The 22,025-nt window shown below is 38.6% G+C and overlaps 1 pseudogene; it reads right to left on the bottom strand.

The window, feature by feature from the left end:
• Positions 1-18,416: 18,416 nt before the first annotated feature.
• LOC145633002 (uncharacterized) lies at positions 18,417-21,595 on the bottom strand (annotated as a pseudogene).
• Between the last annotated feature and the right edge of the window lie 430 nt (positions 21,596-22,025).

A 22,025-nucleotide genomic window follows, 5' to 3' on the forward strand; every position in this document is an offset into this window, starting at 1 on the left:
TCCTTGATTAATCTTCCTTCTCTCCTCGACCAAGTTTTGTGGAAAAGGAATTTGGGGATATCTATTGTTAATTATTTGGATAAAACTTTATTCAACATGCAATGGATGGAGGAAGTGAAGAAAGATTGGAATAGAATGTGAAAGAAGAATGATGTAGATGGAGGGATATGAAGAACTAGGAGTAGAATGTACCCCCAACTCATGCATGAACCTAAGACATGGTTATGGTGACATATACTCGAAGTGTGTGCTAAGACTAGTGAGTGTAGGTGTAGACACCCATTTGTGTCTCCCCAAAACCAAACCCAGTGATGAGTACCTTTCGCGTCGAATCATAATTGAATGAAGTGAAAGTGTGGAAAGTCTAGTGTTGCGGATAGTTTTAATTTCTTTTCTTTTCTCTTTGTTTTTGAAAACTTATTTTAAGAAAACAGCCAATCCAGTTTGGTTGGTCCATGATATGGGTCCAATAGTAGTGTAGTTGGATGGGGCTTGACAAGAGCTTTCCAACGATATATTATAGGCCCAATTCCGATGAATATTGAGGAAGTTATGGCCAATTTACCAAACTGGACCCGGTTTGAGCCTTATGTACGGCCCAATGATCTAGGGGAGGGCCTAATATGATTTATAATTCCTAATGCAATTAGAAATGGTTTTAGTCTTCTAGATTCTTCTAGAAGGTTCTTTTCATTCCTAATTCAATTAGCATTGATAAATTGACTTTTGTTGACTTTTCAGAGTTTTAATTAAAATCAAAAAGCATTTTTGTGGAAAATATACGATTTTATCCTCCTGTACAGCAAAACTTATTATTGATGGCCTGCTCCAATGTGAAATATGGCGTCCGGCGACGCCCCTCTGGGTGTTATCGTTGCAGAGAGCATTCTATTGTTTGCTCTACCAACATATACAGACGGCAAAGATTGAACGACCTAATTGGCCAACTCATAGCCGCCTGCCCGTAGTAACTTGAAGAACAAATCAGTCACACAAATTTGGATGATCACTACATCAACCGGAAATCGACTAAAGTTCTTACTCAGGTTACTTCTCGAAATCATACTATCTCCCTAAAAGGGGCAAACGGACTCTAAGTATAATTGGAAAATAAATTATGGCTATTGACGAGGGGAAAACTAGGTTGTTATCTAATCTTCCCTCGGTCAAACTAAATTTATAAACACTTAACAAACCTAAATATTAGTATAGAGGCAAGTCATGGGTCGAACCCAAAGGAACGGTAATGTTCAAGTTCTTTCAATTATGCGCCTAAGCTAGGTCGAAGACGAAGGTAAGAGAGAATACTAACAACTAACAAAACAAGTAACCAAGGAAATAAAACACTAGGAATGGGGATCAACAAGTAATCATGTCAATTGCAACAACTTGGGAAGAGCATGCCAATCAAAGGTTGTGAGGACTAATGATAAGAGCAATCAATAGGAATCAAAGCGCTATCTCCTAATTGTTAAGCTAGGGTTCACTGTGAATAACAAACTAAGAGAATCACAATCAAAACCAATTGATAATTGCAATTCCTAAATCAATTGTTCATGTCAGTAGCAATTACAATGGAATCTAGCATAATTCTCAAGGCCTAATTGAATTACACACATGCAAACCTTCATTAATCACTTTAATCTCAACAATCAATCAACACAATTCCCAAATTAATCAGAATTAATCAATCATACAAGTTTCACCCAATTCCTAGCCAAACAACTATTCAAGAATCATCATCTATCAACTAACAACTATGGAAATAAAGAATCAACAATATATCAAGAATAACTACACTAATTAAGCATCAAACATCAAAATCAATCCAAACAAACATGAAATTAAACAAAGCATTAAGGTGAGATAGAGTTAAGAATGCTCATTGATAATAGAGAAGATCTTGAACATAATTGTCACCCTTGTATCTTCAATCTCTCAATCACCATTAAAATCCTTCACTTTCTCTCTCTAAAACTACTCCTAATCTAGAGAGAGAAGCTCTCAACCTACGAGAGAAAACTATTCTAAGACTAAGAATTATGTGAATGAATGATAATAAAAACCCCCCAAAACAATCTATAAACAAAAGGAGAAAAGAAACTTAAAATCGTAAAAGACCCAGAAGTCCGCACCCTCAGAGAAATCGGTCGCGCCCGTGGACACCCCGGAAGCCGCGCCCGCGGCCAAAGTCTGCGCCCGCGGGGAGCCCGCGGCCAGCCCGCGGAGAGTTACTGCCCAAAATCGGCAGAAATAGGTTGTGGCAGATTTGCAGGGCCAACTTTGGAAGGTTGTAACTCACGATCTAGGAATTGTATGAAGGCGTGCAACCTATCATTGGAAAGCTCTTCAAGTCTAGTTTCCAACCCAACTTGAATCACCTCAATCCAATCTTTAGAACTCGAGATATGGACGAAACAATGCACAAAAGTCCTTTTTGATACTTTGTAAGCCTTCATTTTCCTTTGTTTCTTGGATTGGCTTGACTTGCGTGCTTGGCTTCCCTAACTTGCCTCCGTTAAATTCTTTGAATGAACTTGAGATCCCCCCTTGATGATATTAAATCCCGGGAAGCTCGACACACCTACAAAACAAGTCAAAAAAACGGAGAAGCGAGGGAAATAGCCGAGAAATGAATAAAATAATAAGAAAACCATTAAAAGCACGCATTTCTCTAAACTACACACAAATCAAGCATTATTCCCTAAAAACATGACATAAACGACTAAAAAAGAGCATAGAAATATAAAGAAAACATAGCCTAAAGGTGCCATAAATGGCACGAATCAAATTCCCCCAAGCTAAACTTTTGCTCGTCCTCGAGCAAAATAAAATCCAACCCAAGGGAAAAATGATGAATTTATTCAAGCAAATAAAGAAACAAGAAAGATAGAGGATGAGAATATAAACTAACTCACTTTCGTAGGAATCACGGTCAATTTTAGCAACTAAAGACAAGCCATTTAAACCCCTAGATCGCCCTAGAGGACGAGTGATGCTCTCGTAAAGGTTTCCTAAGAGATTAACCCGTAACTCTCATAATAATACAAACAAGGCAAAGCATGAAGAAGGAAATCAAAAGAAAAGAAGAGAAAACACATGTTCATGAAAGGACTTTTTAAAATGTACAAGCACAAATGAATGCAAATCTTTCTAAATAAGTAAGGGAGTGCACGCTCCAAGATACCTAAAGTTGATTGAAACATAAATATGCTAAGCATAGGAACTAGTTATCACACTCCACTTTCATCCCAAACGGTCTTACCGCATTCCCCCTACTAATCTCATATCTTCCCTTAGTGAGCGTCTCAGAGATTCCACGAAGGAACCGGAAAAAGATCAAATTTTTTGCTTACTCGACATCTTAACTTTGCATCCCCTTTAATTAGGCTATAACCCATGATTCCCTCCACCGATGAATGACCCTAGGTCAAAAGGTCTTCCCAAAGGTTGTAACGTAAGGCAAAAAGGGTTAAGGTAGGCTAAATTTAAAATTTGGTGGTTAACCTAAATTGTGAAGCAAAGATTGCGCATTTCTTTACACCATAACCAAGTAATAACCAAACAAAAATACCAACACCCCCAAGCTTATTCAAAGCTAAGATCACAAACATATACACAAAAACATTTTGACGAGGGGAAAACTAGGTCGTTATCTAATCTTCCCTCGGTCAAACTAAATTAATAAACACTTAACAAACCTAAATACGAGTATAGAGGCAAGTCAAGGGTCGAACCCAACGGAACGGTAATGTTCAAGCACTTTAATTTCAATTATGCGCCTAAGCTAGGTCAAAATCAAAGGGTAAAGGGAGAATACTAACAAAACAAGTAACCAAAGAAATAAAACACTAGGAACGGGGATCAACAAGTAATCATGTCAATTGCAACAACTTGGGAAGAGCATGTCAATCAAAGGTTGTGAGGACTAATGATAAGAGCAATCAATAGGAATCAAAGAGCTATCTCCTAACTGTTAAGCTAAGGTTCACTATGAATAACAAACTAAGAGAATCACAATCAAAACCAATCGATAATTGCAATTCCTAAATCAATTGTTCATGTCATTAGCAATTACAATGCAATCTAGCATAATTCTCAAGGCCTAATTAAATTACACACATGTAAACCTTCACTAATCACTTTAATCTCAACAATCAATCAACACAATTCCCAAATTAATCACAATTAATCAATCATACAAGTTTCACTCAATTCCTAGCCAAACAACTATTCAAGAATCATCATCTATCAACTAACAACTATGGAAATCAAGAATCAAAAAAATATCAAGAACAATTACACTAATCAAGCATCAAACATCAAAATTAAACCAATCAAACATGAAATTAAACAAAACAATAAGGTGAGATAGAGTTAAGAATGCTCATTGATAATAGAGAAGATCTTGAACACAATTGTCACCCTTGTATCTTCAATCTCTCAATCACCATTGAAATCCTTCACTTTGTCTCTCTAAAACTACTCCTAATCTAGCCTAATCTAGAGAGAGAAGCTCTCAACCTAAGAGAGAAAACTATTCTAAGACTAAGAATTATGTGAATGAATGATAATAAAAACCCCCAAAAACAATCTATAAACAAAAGGAGAAAAGAAACTTAAAATCGTAAAAGACCCAAAAGTCCGCGCCCTCGGAGAAATCGGCCGCGCCCGCGGACATCCCGAAAGCTGCGCCCGCGGCCAAAGCCCGCGCCCAGCCCGCGGAGAGTTACTGCCCAAAATCGGCAGAGATAGGTTGCGGCAGATTTGTAGGGCCACCTTTGGAAGGCTGTAACTCACGATCTAGGAATTTTATGAAGGTGTGCGACCTATCATTGGAAAGCTCTTCAAGTCTAGTTTCCAACCCAACTTGAATCACCTCAATCCGATCTGTAGAACTCGAGATATGGCCGAAACAATGCACAAAAGTCCTTTTTGATACTTTGTAAGCCTTCCTTTTTTTTTTTTTTTTTTTTTTTTGATAAGGTGTAAGCCTTCATTTTCCTTTATTTCTTGGATTGGCTTGACTTGCGTGCTTAGCTTCCCTAACTTGCCTCCGTTAAATTCCTTGAATGCACTTGAGCTCCCTCCTTGATGATATTAAATCTTGGGAAGCTCGACACACCTACAAAACAAGTCAAACAAACGGAGAAGCAAGGGAAATAGCCGAGAAATGAATAAAATAATAAGAAAACCATTAAAAGCACACATTTCTCTAAACTAACACACAAACACACAAATCAAGTATTATTCCCTAAAAACACGACATAAACGACTAAAAACGAGCATAGAAATATAAAGAAAACATAGCCTAAAGGTGTCATAAATGGCACGGATCAGCTATCAACCTACACAGACGGCCAATTCTAAAAATTGGCCGAAGTAGGATAACTTAGCCCCAGAAACCTGTTTTAAAGGGTTAAGGTACCTGAGGTTGCCTGGAAAATATAAGTCCGTCTACTATCGTAATAAAAGAATAACAGGAGGAACAAGGCGATTTTATATTCTAATTCGTGCACTTGTAATATTTGTAGCATGACCATGACACAAAGGTCGAAAGACCGCCTGCACTCAACACCGTCTGATCATGTGGCCGGCTGTGTGCTTGGCTTGGGGCAATCACCTTAGTGATTGATTGCCTTTGAAATCAGTCATACCCTTTTTTGGTATCACCAATTTCAGTCAATCAACCAACTGGTAAACCCAAGCGCACAGCCGTCCAGGGGCAAGAGCATCCGGTATACCATACCTATCAAGCCCAAATTTCAAATCCAAACACACAAGTGTTAAAAACAAACTGACCTAATGGCCGGATGATTCATCAATAAAAGAACTGACCCCTTGGTCAGTCAAAAGAGTGTCAACCGGTTAAACAATCGTTGTGAAACAAAAAAAAATTGTTAAGTAACCCGACCCCACGGTTGATAAAGAAACAAAGATTACACGGCACGCAGACCGGAAATATATTCAGAATGGCCATCCGGCCGCAGAAATAAACAAACAATAACTTAATTAGCATCGGGCCCCAACTGCTCTTCATTATCATCCGCCCCTTCCTCCCCATTGGTTAGATGATCAACAGTTTGCTCCTCAATCTTGTCCCAATGATCTTCCTCCAAGGCTCCCTCCTCCGCCAGATGCTCTTGATCCAAGGCCTCGGTCGCCTGCTCATAATGATACTCTCAAATAGAGTAATTGTCCTTGGGAAAAAGAGCTTTCCATGCCATCTTCATACGAGTGACACAGTCGGCCTCATTCTCCTCAATGAGTTTGCACTTCTCTTCGTGAGCGCGCGCCTCATATTTGGACCTGAGCTTCTCCTCTTGGTTGGCAAGCTTCTTTTGTAAGCTCTCGACCTGGCAACGGAGACTGTATGTATCCCTGTCGATGTCCTATAACTTGCCAAGCTCCGCCTTGGTTGTCTTCAGCTCCCCCCTAAGCTCATCCACCTTTTGCTGGGCCGCCTCCAAATCTTTTTTGACCTGCAAGTTGGCAGCCGCATGTGAATACAGGATATCCCGAGTTAGCAACTCAGTTTTGTTAACATCATATTGTGCTCTGTCAAGATTGGAAGCGACCCTAAGGTTGGCAGCTTTTACCTCCTTGGTCTTCTCATTGAAGGGCTTTTTAAGCCCGTTCACTCGCAGCATAACCTGCATCCGGACAAAATGTGGAGGTTGTAAGCAAAACAAGCGGCTGGGACTAAATTCACAACTTAAACTCAAAAATGCTCACCTCAGCGAGAGAGCAAGGATGGCATCTATGTTCATGCTACCAACTCTACGGATGGAGTCTCGCTGCTCAGCAGTGACCTGCCGGATCATTTCCTTGGCAATTTGCCAAAGGTTCGGAACTTGGGGGACCTCTACATAACAAAAATTAAGGTTGGGTGTTAGTATATACACATCCGACATGAAAGATTATGAAAGATTATGAAAGATTGGGTGTTTGTATATACACGTCCGGCACAAAGGATAATAAATTTGGGTGTTAATAGACACACATCCGGCATAAGCAAATTTAAGCTTCAATGATTTTAAAAGGCCGCATGATAATCTATACTTAGCTAAAAAAGCAAAACCAAAATTCAAGTACCTGAGATGACAACCAGGTCCTGGACCTACTTGCCGCGACGCTTGCCAGGAGAATCTGCGCCAACAACCGGCAAATCCTTGGAAGCCTTGGATTTAGACGCCTGTTTGAGAGCAGAGAGAGCAGTCGGCAACTTGCCGCCAATAGAGGGGTGAGACTCGAAGTTGCTGGCTGAAGGCTTGTAAGCAACAGTCTTCTGGGACCGCTTGGTAGGAGTCGGCCTAGTCTCGTCCGCAGTCTGCTTGGGGGGCTTTAGATTCACCCCAAGGATGACCAGAGGCTTTATTGAGCCCTCCTGTACAAGAGCTCACTAGTTAGTAAATATTGTAGCTATTTCAACAAAAATGGCCAGATGAAAGAGACTTACATGCTCAAGCTGCTCCTTTTTGAAGATCTGGCTCTTCTTGTTAATCATCTAGCAGTAGGCAGAGGCGCCGCCGCCTGGATTTTTGTTGGGGGTAAGCTGAGACATTGCTTCTTCTGCAAAAAAGACCGGATGAGTGGTTAGAAAGCAATAATAAAAATCTTGTTATAAAAAAAAAAAAAAAACAAAAAAAAAAAAAAAAACAAAACATGCATGATAAAACCCTCATCCGGCCACCCACCTCTTCCTTTTTCTAGACTAAGGCCACAGGGGGCCAGGTAGGTAGGGTCCATGAGCCATTCATATTGCGTTCCGGCTGGTATCTGGAGAAGTGATTATGTAAAACCTATTTCTCCGATCCTTCCACTTGGATTCCTTTCCAAGGGTCATCATGTACCCCTTATTGCTTATCAGGGTGTACCAGCCGGGACCGGCTGACTTTGGAGCTTTGCTCAAATAGTTCATGGAGGCAAACTCCTCAAAGCTTGGCTCAACATTTTGCGTTCTACAGGCGGCCAAATACCCCAAAATGTTTACCCATGAATTTGGGGGGAGTTGCCACACCCCCAGGCGGTACCCATCCAGGATCGCCTCAATGGTCGGATCCAAGGGAAACCGCAGACCTGCCTGTATCACTACAGCATAGCAACCGAAGGCGGAGTTTTTGTAGCTTTGATTAAGGGGCCAGACGACAGCATCCGTCAAAGTTGGAACTTTAACCTCATATCCGGCCCCCATCACATATGTGTCCCTAAACTCATCTAGACCCTTTTGCATAATTTTCTGGGTGGAAAGGGAGATGTGTGTGAAGTAAGGGTGTAGACACCTAAAAATGTCTCCCCAAAACCAAACCCGATGATGAACAATCTTTCACTGCCATTATTGGTCGGGTTCAGTATTTAATCCCGAGAGTCCTTTAAAAATCGTATTTAATTAAATTCATTTTATTTTGAATAGTCCATGGATCAGTCTTGATGTTTAGTCAAAGCATAGCTTTTTTTAATTTCAGCCCAAACATTTTATTTATTTTATTTGCTTATTTTCTTTTTTTAGCCCAAATAATAATAAATCAGAAATGGCCCGAAATTATCAATCGGCACTTAAAATGCTGAACGAAATTAGGGTTAAAATGAATTTAGACGGAAAAACGGACAAAAAATTCCAGCGTCACGGCAATAGTCCACCGTGTCACGGGAAACTGTCCCGTCTGAAGATGGGATTTCCCGTGACACGGGAAACCTGCTATGAAACGGGAGTTTCCGTGTCCGTTCCGCGTAAACCCTTCACGCGTTTTATTCCCCGTACCCAAAAATATTTCACGCGTCGCACAACTGTTCACCGCGTCACGGGAATTTTTCCCGTCTGACGGTGGGAATTCCCGTGTCACGGCACACAGTGCCGTGTCGCGGTATACTTTTTTAGGGTTTTTATCATTTTAGGGTTCCGTGTGTTCCCTCAACACATTTGTTCTATAAATACCCCCTCATTTCTGATATACGGGGCATCAATTAAGTCTCTATTTTTTCTCTCTTCTATGCTCTAGCCTAAACACTGTTGGGGTTTAGTGAGTCCGACTCACCGCGGAAACAAACCCCGACCCGAGGAACCACTCGCAATAATTAAAATCATAAAGCATAAATAAATAATCACAAAGAAAAGATAACGAATCTTACCCTCGAAGCGAGCTACGCCCAAAAACCGGGGCTCTTACTTGAAAGCTACGAGCACGTCAAGCACCGCGCCTCCGATGGTATCCACCCACAAAAAGGCGAACACAACTTTAAGGTCTACTACCTGGGGGTTAGCGAGGTCCGACCAAAACCCGAGTGTTATATGAGTTTAAGAGTTTTCCCAAAATTATGGAATGCTCTTTTTAACTCCCACTCAAGCAAAGAATTCTCAAGCCATGCTATGACTATTTATAAGGAAGTATGCCTTGTGAATTTCACTCATCTTTCAATGTGGGACTTTTCACAAAAAGATCTCACATGGAAAGATTGGTGAATTCAACCCTTAGTTAAATAAACAAAGGAACAAGTAACAAGTGTCACATGGTTAGGTGTGGACCACTTTCTCACTTGGTCCCCAAGGCATTTCACATGCAATGTGAACTAACCATGTGTCACCCAACCTTGAGCCCCAAGTTGGGTTAGGTTGGCCCATTTTATTTTGGCCCGTGTCCATGACCCATCAACCCGGGTCCACGGCCATTGCCACATGTGTCGCCACCGTGGCGCGCAGCCACCATGGCGCTGCCACGTGGCACGCTGCTAACGTGGCATGCTGCCACGTGGCACGCTGCCAATGTGGCACGCTGCCACGTGGCACGCTGCCACTTGGTGGCTGCCAATGTAGCGGCTGTCAACGTGGCTGCTGCCACTTGGCGGCGGCCACGTGTGCTGCCACGTGGCATGCTCCTATTGGGCATGCATTCCTAGCCTTTTGCGTGGCTAGGATTTTACTTGTTACTTGATGCATTTTCCCGTCTCGCCAAATCCTAAATTTTGGCTCGACATTTGAGATTCTCCGACGCTTGGTTTCGACGCTCCAAGCTCGAAATTCCGACGTCTAAATGTTTAACACTCGGGCGACGAATTAATTTCTTCCGAATTAATTCGTCGAGTTGGTTCGTATATTTTGCTTGGGTGTGACCCGAAGGGTTTAGTCAAGATTAAGCTGTAATATTAATTATATTAATATTACTGATCGGAAGCGGCCTCCACCCAGGCATTCCGATCACTTGACCTTACTGAATATATTAGCTTTCTAATAATTCTGAACCCGCTATCAGAATAATACACTTGTTCGAAGGACACCATTCCTTTCAATCTCCCACTTGTCCTTCCGGACAAGTGTGCATTTAGTGTATAGCCCTTATCCTATGTCTCTTCATGAACTACAGAGTAAGATTACTAGTCATCTCTGTTACGTCCAGATGTGTTTCTCGAAATCCGAGTTTGACTGTCAATAAGCAGATGATTTCTTAAATCCATCTGAGCACGGCCATGCATTTTTCACAGTCTCGCTCTTCGAGAGGCCTTGTAAACAACAAGACATGTTCCCTATTGTTAGTAGGGGGACATTTCCAGTCTTGTAATGTAGCTTCTCTTACTAAGAGGACTCACCCGCCCGATATCTGTCTTTATAATCCCCAGTTACGACAGACGTTTGGCGGATATCAAAGTGGACCAGTATTCAAACAAGAGATCTCCCACTACTCATGGTCAAAGGAAAAGAGTTTCGATAGTAATAATGAGAAAATACTTATGACGATTTTGAAATCTCTTAAAGTATCCTCATAGGTCGATCCAGTATGGTTCTAAACCAATACCTGTGCAAATGATTTATATCCTCATAGCACAAGAAACGGTGCTATAAATCATACTACACACTAATCTCTGATGGTCATCAATCGTCCACAAAATATGACCTTGATTAGGGATAATTTTCGATTAAAATATTCAATGTTCACTTAATAGGTGTTTCTTTATCCAAGCCATTGACTTGATACCCTATTTTGAATATTTATTTAAAATCGAATGGACTCATTATTTAATTCTAAACCACAATTAAATAGTTTTGTGGAATATTTAGAAATATTTTATTCCACTATGAAACTTCACAATGTTTCATCTTATTATAAATGGTTTTTCCCAAATGTTTTAAGAGTAGTACTCTTCATAAAACATTCATAAAAATCACACTCATATTTGATATGCTTGATTTCTTTCATGCAATTATGAATGTTGTCGTTCACTTATTGCATAGGTTTAGTTATAATTACTTTGCAAACCTTAGCATCTTCATTATCCACCATTTCCATAATAAGATGATAAAATTTTGAGAGTGTTAATGGATTACATGTGATTCAGGATTTATTGTCCAAGCAATGGCTCCCACTCATTTTTATGATTCGAGACCTTCTACTTGACAACCTACAATCATCAACGTTCAACAACGAACTTTTCCATTTAACACCTTTCCTTATTATTGCCTTTAATGCAACAATATTCTCAACATATATTTTAGTAGACTCCCTAATGATGCCTTGCTTGGGTTTCACTCCATGCGACTCACAACGATTTGGGATACCCTAATCACTTGTGATCATGGGAATTTTCCTTAAATTCCCGCACATTATACATGGATGCACATCCATGTTACCATTCTCAAGCCACGACACTTCTTGCCTCGTGCTTATAAATGGCTTCCTTGCTAAGGATCTAATCCTTGTTAAGGTTTGTGCTTGCAACATCAAAACTCAAATTATATTTGTTTCCATGCGTCAAGAACTCATCCAACTACTTATCTAAGTTCTTTGGATGTTCTTGACTATAATCTAATGATCTAATACTTAGATTAATGTCGATTGGTATTATATACGTACTTCACATGCTCTAAGCATGTAAGTCATCTGACGATTCCATATCATAGCCTTACATGATGGATTTAATTCTAGAATGATTCTCAATTTTATTCCATCCATGTGACATTTAGCTCATACAGTTACACTGAGTCTTGCCAAATTGTTCGCTATATGATATGATTGAAAGTCTCTTACTAGAGTCTTTCTTGTTTGATTTAGTACTTAGCCTAGCTTATACTTAGTTCAAACATTTACTTAGCTTCACACATATGGGTCGAAAGCCTTTCAAAGTCTTTCATGTTTAACATGGTAATTTCTTTTACTCATTTAAACATTTGATTAAGTCTATAGCATAGAACTTAATTCCCAACATGTACTAAGTATCATCTTTAGCTCGGTCCATTGTCGAAAATACTTTCAAATCTAAACATTTAGCATTTGATGGTTGTTTCACAATAGAGTTCGTAAACTTCTTGTTGGACCATTACTTTTGCTCCCACTAAACTTCTTGTTCATCAGAATTTTTATGTTTCTCCATAAGTCAATCCTCTTATTAACTTTATGAGAAAACACGTTCCAATTCCTTCATGCAATGCTTCCTTTAATCCCATGACGGATTCCATGTGCTTGCTTTCAAATCTAGCATTATTTAGATTTTCAAAACCCTTAGACTATTCCATATTCACTTCCAAAATTCCATTTTGGGAAGGCGGTTTTGGTATCTATTTTGCCATATTTCATATGCGCAATTTTGCAAGATCAATCACGAAAAGACTTAAGCATTCCGATTGGTGAATGGGATTTTATTAAAATCAACTCCTAGAAATTAATTATATCCTTTACAACCAATCTAGCTATGTATGCATATACATTTCCACATTTGTTAGTCTTCTCCTTGAAAACTTATTTGCAATCGATGGGTCTTTCACCTTTCATGCAAATTAATCAAGTTTCAAACATGATTTTCAAACGTGGAGTCTATTTCGGATTTTCATGGCTTTTAACCATTATTCGGAATTTGGATTTGTCGTAGCTATCTTACAAGACATTATTCCTTTACTATCTAATAGTAAATAGTATGCTTGTAAGTCTAAAGTTTGTTTCTAACTTAATAGAAAATTTATAGGATTCAATCCAAGCCTTTGGTGAATTCTATACCTATACAGGGCATCAAACACTGAGTTTTAAGGCGCTTTCAAAGCCCTTTTATTATGTTGATCTTACTCCAACATCTTTAATGTTTTGTGAGTAATGAATTCTCTTTTAAGGCACTTGTAAAGTCCTTTTGAGTATTCTTGATCAAGCATTATCACGAAGTCCTTTAAGGTCTTCTGAGATTCTCAATTCTAGTTTGTTGCTAAGATCGATGGTCATCGAGTTCATTTTCCTCCCACTTGTCGTTTTGGAAACGTGTTACTTTCCAGAAAGACACTACTTAGAGCAACAAACAATTTTTGTTCTCAATTAGGATGTGGAGGTAATACCCGTAGTCTCACTTGAATGCTTACAAAGAGACATGTATATTGTCTTTGGGTAAAAGTTCGTTGTGAAACAAACAGTTAGCTCCTACTTGAGCTATCTTAGTCTTTATTGAGCCATTCAGCTCCCACTGAGTCACTTTGCTCCCACTGAGCTAGTGAACTCCCACTGAGACTAAGAGCCTTAGACATATACTTGAAAAGACTTTTAGAAGTTATTTCTATCCATAACTGAATATGGCGTCCTTTCTTAGCTTCGACACATTGTTTAGTGTAACATTAGTCATTTGTGCAAATCTTTAAGAACTTTATAGGAAGGGTTGTGAACCATCAATGTTCGAGTCATTTTCAAATGACACGGAGGTCTCCATGAAGACACACCATGTTCTTTGTGGAGCTATTTATGAAAATTTCCATTCATAACTTTGAGATAGTCACGCTTGGCTCAAGCAAACATCGCTCAATCTAATCTAGACGTTTTGATATCTTGCCAAGTCGATTTTGTACTTCACTGAACTCTTGAGCTACTCAAGTCAAGTTTGTTCACATTTGATGAATATAGCCATATCCTTTCAAATTTTTTGTGAAACGTTGAAGTAATTGAATCCTCTTTAGCCTTCGGAGTCAACTGTCTATACCAAGAACAATAGCTCTCTGTTTTGTCGGTTTCAACAAGTAAGACTTGCTTCTCTTAGAACGATTCCAAATCGAGCAACTATCAAGAGTCTATCTAATAGAGCCTTTGAGTACGTTCTTGTCGATGTGACATTGCTAAAGATGTTCGGAATGCAAATCAAGCCCATGACTTGAACTTAGTGAGTTTATCATGTTTAGGGAAATGTTTGTTTATAATCAGGCATTCTTGACTCAATGCTTGGATAACCATGTCATTAAAATAAATCTCGCAACTATTGCTCATTACTTTGAATGTGAGTCTTTCCGTGTGTAAACGGATCAATTGCTGATTATGGGACATAATAACCATTACTTGGTCCAGCCTTTGGCTTAAAAGGTCTTTAAACAAAACATACGACCTTACAACTGATGTAGCTCTTCTTGCTTCATTCTAAGCTTGTAAGTCGATAACTTAGCTTAACTTCAATAGTTTGAGGTCACTATCATAGTGGAACACTCAAGCAGTATCCGATACTTGTGAAGATAACGAATTGCTAAATAACATGAACTCATGAGTTGAAATGAAATCTAATTCCTTTTCTTCGTTCCTTCTTTCCTATATTTCTTATCATACAACATCTCATAATCTTACTTTAAGAATAATTTCTTTAAGTACCTTGACTCTTATACTTTGTTAGGCATAATCAAGCACCTAGTGCGCCGTAAAACAAAGTTCCATCTTTTCCATTAATTCTTACTCGAATTACTACATCAATGAGTCCTACTCAATTGTGATGCGAAAAGATACGTTGGTTGTCAAACATTGACAATCTTGAGTTTGCAACTCAATACCTCATGTTTTATCAAAACTACCTAGTATTTTGAATACATGATGTCCAACCGTCCTTTCGGACTTAATTATAAAAGTCATTTATGAGAATTGTATTTTAGAAATGCTTTTCCTTTCTTTGAGAACTATTCTCAAGGATTTCCTTTACCAATCATGGAAACAATATTATTTGATTTAGAATACTATAAATATAAGTGCAAAGTATAACCATTTATCAAGAACATAATAAGTTTGAAATTTAATAGCATTCATGCAAACTTCAATCTTATTAAACGTCTTATTAACGCATAAAAAAATGTCCCTATTTGGCGAAAATAAGGCGATTCCAAGATCCGAAGAAACAAAGAGTGGTTAAGCATGCTTTGGCTTGTCTTAAAAACTCAATCTTCTAGGGTAAGCATTGCCTTGCTAATGGCTCTAAGCCACTCTTGGTTAGACAATCGTCGCATCTAATGCATCTTTGACGATGTATCTCTTTTTGCCACGGTATGTGAGGACTCCTCACTCATACCGACGAGTTAAACCAAAACCAACGTGCACACCCGGTGTGCCTTATGCCCCTTGGAGAAGTGATGGCACCTCGCTTCGGCGTAGCCTACCATCACTCTCGTTCGGTTAGTAAGTGTTGTTTTGGAAAGGCAAGTTTGACTCAATATTATTAGGGACCTAGGATTTCTATGTTGGTTGATTTAAGTGAACTTAACTAATCATCGCAACATCAAGAAAACCTAAACATGCATCTAACGAATAATTCACACACATATATATATATATAAGCATAAAATATAAAGCGAAATTATAGATGCATATTGGCAACTAGCATGACCCCTTGAATTCTTCATATCTTCAAAATGTCTTCATTTGCAATTCAAGGCTTTGTCTTCCAAGATACGCCGTCTTCAAGACTTAACCAAACTATGCAAAAACTAGTGTCTACAACTAGGAATAATCTAAATATTAAAGTACAAAAATACTTAACGGTGCGTATACCGTATTTAGATTTACAAAAATACATAACGGCACGTAGTCCGTATTTTCTATCCTAGTCGGGTCCCACTAGTTGCCATTTCATAAAACCTGTGAGAGAGAATATATATATATATTTCATTCATCCATTCACTACTTGTGAATGGCCCATGCAATTTACAAATTAAAACAAAGTAAAATGCATTTAAACAACGCGCGCACTAGTAACTAATCTAGGTGGTTAATCCGATTAACACACCTAATTAAAACTAGTCAAAGTTGTTTAACCGATTATATAATTTACGTCATTAATAATTGAAGCTCCCACTAAATTCCGCATTTCTAATTAATTAGCGAGGTCCGACCAAAACCCGAGTGTTATATGAGTTTAAGAGTTTTCCCAAAATTATGGAATGCTCTTTTTAACTCCCACTCAAGCAAAGAATTCTCAAGCCATGCTATGACTATTTATAAGGAAGTATGCCTTGTGAATTTCACTCATCTTTCAATGTGGGAATTTTCACAAAAAGATCCCACATGGAAAGATTGGTGAATTCAACCCTTAGTTAAATAAACAAAGGAACAAGTAACAAGTGTCACATGGTTAGGTGTGGACCACTTTCTCACTTGGTCCCCAAGGCATTTCACATGCAATGTGAACTAACCATGTGTCACCCAACCTTGAGCCCCAAGTTGGGTTCGGTTAGCCCATTTTATTTTGGCCCGTGTCCATGACCCATCAACCCGGGTCCACGGCCATTGCCACATGTGTCGCCACCGTGGCGCGCCGCCACCATGGCGCTGCCACGTGGCACGCTGCCAACGTGGCATGCTGCCACTTGGTGGCTGCCAATGTGGCGGCTGCCAACGTGGCTGCTGCCACTTGGCGGCGGCCACGTGTGCTGCCACATGGCGTTTTGCCATGTGTGCTGCCACGTGGCATGCTCCTATTGGGCATGCATTCCTAGCCTTTTGCGTGGCTAGGATTTTACTTGTTACTTGATGCATTTTCCCGTCTCGCCAAATCCTAAATTTTGGCTCGACATTTGAGATTCTCCGACGCTCGGTTTCGACGCTCCAAGCTCGAAATTCCGACGTCTAAATGTTTAACACTCGGGCGACGAATTAATTTCTTCCGAATTAATTCGTCGAGTTGGTTCGTATATTTTGCTTGGGTGTGACCCGAAGGGTTCAGTCAAGATTAAGCTGTAATATTAATTATATTAATATTACTGATCGGAAGCGGCCTCCACCCAGGCATTCCGATCACTTGACCTTACTGAATATATTAGCTTTCTAATAATTCTGAACCCGCTATCAGAATAATACACTTGTTCGAAGGACACCATTCTTTTCAAACACTAGCCTACCCTTATTCTTTCAAAATTCCTTCTTCAAGCACTCCCAGGAGTCCATACTTTACTCGTGGTTATGTCCTTAAGCCAAGGCGTGAAAAGTAGAACTATTTGAGGGTTTGTCCTCCAATCAATTCTATTAACCATTCTAAGTAAAAAAAAGATGTGATGCCTAAAATACCCCCATTTTAAAATTAATTAAAAAAATAAAAATAAAAACCACCACCCTACCACTACCTTCCCCACCATTCGCCACCATTCCCTCTCCCCCTCCCCCTCCCCCTCCTACACCAAAACCGACGCCGGCACCGGCGCCCAGCTCTACCTTCGCTGGTGCGCCGACCTCCCCTAGTGACGCCCCGCCTCCCCCGCCCCCACCTCCTCTCTTTCTCCCCCCTTTTCGACCCTTCCTATATTTCCCCACCCAATGCCCACCGCCGATCAATCTAACCACCACAAAACCGGCGTCCTTCCCCAACGACCCCCCTCCCTTGTTCGCCGGCCAAAAACCCTAAAAAACCCCAAAACACCAGAAAATACCCAAACCCGTTTAGGGTTTCGAAACCAAACCCAGGAAATGGGTTTCGGTTTTTTGGTGGTTTTGGGTAGATTTCAAGGGTTTGTGGTGGTTTTGTCGGGGAGGGAGTTCGTCGGGGAGGGGTGTTGGTTTTCGTGGTGGTTTTGGGTGCGATAAGGGCCCGATGAACGGTGGTGGGGGAACTGGGAAAGAGAGGAGGTGGGGCGGGTGGTGGGAAGGCAAGCCGACTGGGGGTTAGCTGCTGGCAGTGGTGCTGGTGACTAGGTGAGGGGTTTGGTTTTTTTTTTTCCTTTAAAAAAATCTAAGAATGGGTTAACCATAGGGTCAAATTAGTCATTACATCATTAGTTAACCATAGTTACACTTAAAATGCCTAGTTACCTTGCTTAATGTTTCCTTTGATAAAACTTTTTAAAACATGGTTCACCATAACTTTTTTTTGCATTTGACCACTGAGAATGTTTATTATTAGAGGTATACCAAAGAGAATTTCCCAAAAAATAAATAAAAGAAGTATAACATTCAGATGAAAAATGAAGCAAAAAATTGAAATTCATCACATGCATAGATAGAAAGCATAAACACTTAACTCTCACTAAATATTAGACTTTTACTAAGTTGTACCGTTACAGGTTTTGATTATGAACATAAAAATTAAGATCACAACATACATATCAATAAAAACTTGGAAATCAAAGACATTGTTTGATGGTCTTAACTTTGTTTAGCCCAACTTCCAAGATACAATGTCAAAAACCAACAGTACTCTAAGAAATGATCATACGATGAAACTTACATATCTTTTACGGACATTTTTGTGAAGCCAATAGCAAGAGCATGCTGCTTGCCTTCAGCCATTATAGCCTGAGATATTAATTTCAAGAATTATAATCACATAAGATGGAGTATATAATATTCAATTATTATCTAATGCATGGACCTTCATGGATAAATCACTTAAATTTGCACTAATGGATTTCAAGCATGAGGAGACATACGGAGGCCCGTAGAAGAGGGTGTGCAAAGTGGGCCTTTGCACAGGGCCCCAAGATTTAAAGGGCCTCCACCCTCCAGTTTTATTGTATATATATAATATGCAGCAAAATATTAGTAATGTATGTTGAATGTTGTAGTAATTGAACCCAAAACTTTAAAGCAACTTAAAGGCTATGTTAGTCGCGGGGTCGATTCCTGCAAGAGGCATTTTTTTTTTTTTTTTTTTGGTTGGAAAAAAGCACTTTCCCTTAATTATTAAGATTTCCACCTTTCATTTTTATATTTCTTTTCAATAATTACCAATTACATTTAATTATCTCAATAATCTTCACCTCTTTTACAATTTGTACCCTCCTCTCGAAATTCAATTAGGGCCTGTTCTCATTGACTGAACTGAACTGAGATGAGTTGAACTGAACTGAAATGAATATTTTATAAGAGAAGGAAATTAGGAGCTGAATTGAACTAAACTGAACTGAATTGAATTGAGCTAAGCTGAACTGAATTTCAACGTAAGAGAATATGCCCTTAGTGCTTTCATGCATTTCCCATCTTCAACAAATTTATTTTCAAAAAGAGTAAAAATATATAATTAAGAAAATAAACCTTGAGATTTATTATTTAAAAAAGGCTTGAAAACAAGAGAAAGAAAAATTGCTAAGTTAAGATGTTGAAATTCAAAGGGCCCATATTTAAATTAGCACAGGGCCCCTAAAATAGTTAAGACGGCCCATACCACAGATCTCTTGCTCCCGACTGATTCATCCAGAACACCGCCAGGTGACGTAAGACCAGGACACGTGATATTAAACACCAGAACAAACAAATTTAATAGTGCCCCTATCTACTTGAAACTTCTTCATTATATTAGGATCTGCAGCAGAATATAATTGCCAAACCATTCAAATCTTAAGATTGATTATTTAATATGTCTGATCTACACAAATGACCCATAATTTAGAGGGACCTACTCGAGCCAATCAGCACCAACCTATATAGAAATGTAAAAGGAAAAAAAAGAAGGAGAAATTATGGTATGGTATATACACTCAAACCACATATATCTATAGAACAATGTTGCAGGAACAAAACAGCATTAACGGTTAACCCCAGTAGAGATAAGGGGCCAATAAAAGTAATTTTTGACAAGACACAAAAATTGTAAAATAGAAATATGTCACCTAGACTACAACCATGAATTATAAGAATTAAACTTCACAACATAAAGCAAATTTCTAAATCCAAGCTTACATTGATGAAAAAGTCGTAGAGTTGGCATATAAGGTCAATCGCGGATATTGAAGAACAGTAGGACATTATTCACTACAACAAGATTGAAATGACTCTGACTGCAAAAAAAGAAAAAATATATATAGACAAGAAAAATAACTAACTAAACAAGCTAAACATAGATGGACAAGAACATCAGAACCATTTCACAACTACAAGGGGTGACTTCTTTAGCAGCAAATCTTCTTCAAGTCTAGGATACTATAAAAAAAAGAGAGCAATATCGGTTTCACTAATAGTAAATTGTTTTGGAAAATTAGAACAAAAACAAAAGTACTTACTCTCTCTAAATTCGCAGGATCATTAAGTTAGAGTTGATTCGACTCAAATCATCTGCCTTGATGTGCTAATTCTAACCTTGTTAAAAGTTTATATAAATTGATTGACTCACTTTCACACCGACCCTGCAATTCCACAGATCCTATATATGTGGTGGCAACAACAGGTGAAAAAAGTCAAACAACAGTTCCAACTACTTGTCATGCCGCTGCACTTGCAGGAACTCCCAACACCTCATCAGCGGGAGGAAAAACAACCCGAAATTTAAACACTGCTAGTACAATATTCAAAGATTGATATTAGATTTCAAAATTTATTTTAAAATGAAATTCAACAAAATCAATTCAGAAATTAAATTAAAATTAATAAGAGTAAAAATCTTACTACATAGTATTAGGAGGACCAATAATAGTGACCCTCCATTCAAACAAATTGTTTTCCTCTGATAAACCTGCTGAAAACCCATCAACTGGATGTTTGCAAAGATCTGAAAAATCACCAAACAAAAAAAAATGCATAAAACAAATTCAATAGAATAATTGAAGAAATTCAATTTTATTTTATCAAATCAATTGATACCTTTAAGCTGGATGTTTGCAAAGATCTAAAAAATCACCTAACAAAAAACAAATCGCTTAAAAATTCAGAAAAATACAAATTCAACAAAATAATTGAAGAATAATCGAACAGGGAATCGCTAAATTCACACATTTAGCCGCCGATTTCTGATTCTCCTCCACAAATTTCTTGATTGTTTGGGCATTCATAATTTCATACATGCCTCACCCTACAACAACCCGAAATTCCAGATCAAAACCCAGAATTTCAAATAAAAAACCCGAAACAGGTATTTGCAAAGCTTGCATGCAGATTCAACGACTAATTGGGATGTTTTTATGAGCGAAGAGAGAGAAAATTAGGAATAAATAAAAAAAATCACAAAGAGAGGTGAAAGATGGAGCTTAGACATTGAGAGTGATGGATGGAGCTTAGACCTTTAAAAAAGCAACTTAAACCCTAAAATCTTCCAAATTAAATAAATCAATCACAACCCTTCCTAAAAATTATCCCAAAACAGAATTTCAGAACCAAAATAAAAAACCTAGAGATCCCATCAACTAATCTCATGAAAATCTGTGAATTGGGTGAAAGTAGGATACTTCAATTTCAAAATAATCTCAATTAGCAGCAATAGAAAATACAGTCAAAGATACACCCAAATAACAAATTATCAAAGTTAGAAAACATTAGAAAAATTCTTTGTTATAAAACCCGAAAGACGATCAAGGTTTGCATGGAAAAGAGACGCAAAAGTCAATAATTTTAAAAAAAATTACCTCACAAACTGCATCAATGGAGGGGATGGAAAATGTGATATTCATCTTCTTCATCAATTTCTTCATCATCACTATTCATCCTTATCGAAGAAGATGAAGACCTGCATGCATGGATCTGAATACCAATTTACTTTATCTCCTTAACAAGAAATCTAAAATTGACCGCGGATAATACAACATATACATTTCATTATTCCGCCGCAAGTACCCACTTCAAATCTTCTCAACACAATTATTACTCAAAGCAAGAAAAAAAAAGAATTGATGATAATCAAATTACGATAGTAAACCGCTTCCATGGAGAATGAACGCTGGAGCACGAATGAACGCTGTAGCAGGAAAAATGGTAAAAGAAAGACTGAGCAGGGTTGAACCCCGGAGCAAGAAAAATGGTAAAAGAAAAACTGAATGGAGAGTTGAGAAATAAATTAACAATAGGTTGGGTCTTAATCCTCTGGACTTTGGTGCTCGCCATTGTTGCTGCTTTGAAATTGAGTGA

Source organism: Chenopodium album, chromosome 5, assembly GCF_948465745.1.
Source record: "Chenopodium album chromosome 5, dcCheAlbu1.1, whole genome shotgun sequence".
Classification (NCBI taxonomy): Eukaryota; Viridiplantae; Streptophyta; class Magnoliopsida; order Caryophyllales; family Amaranthaceae; genus Chenopodium; species Chenopodium album.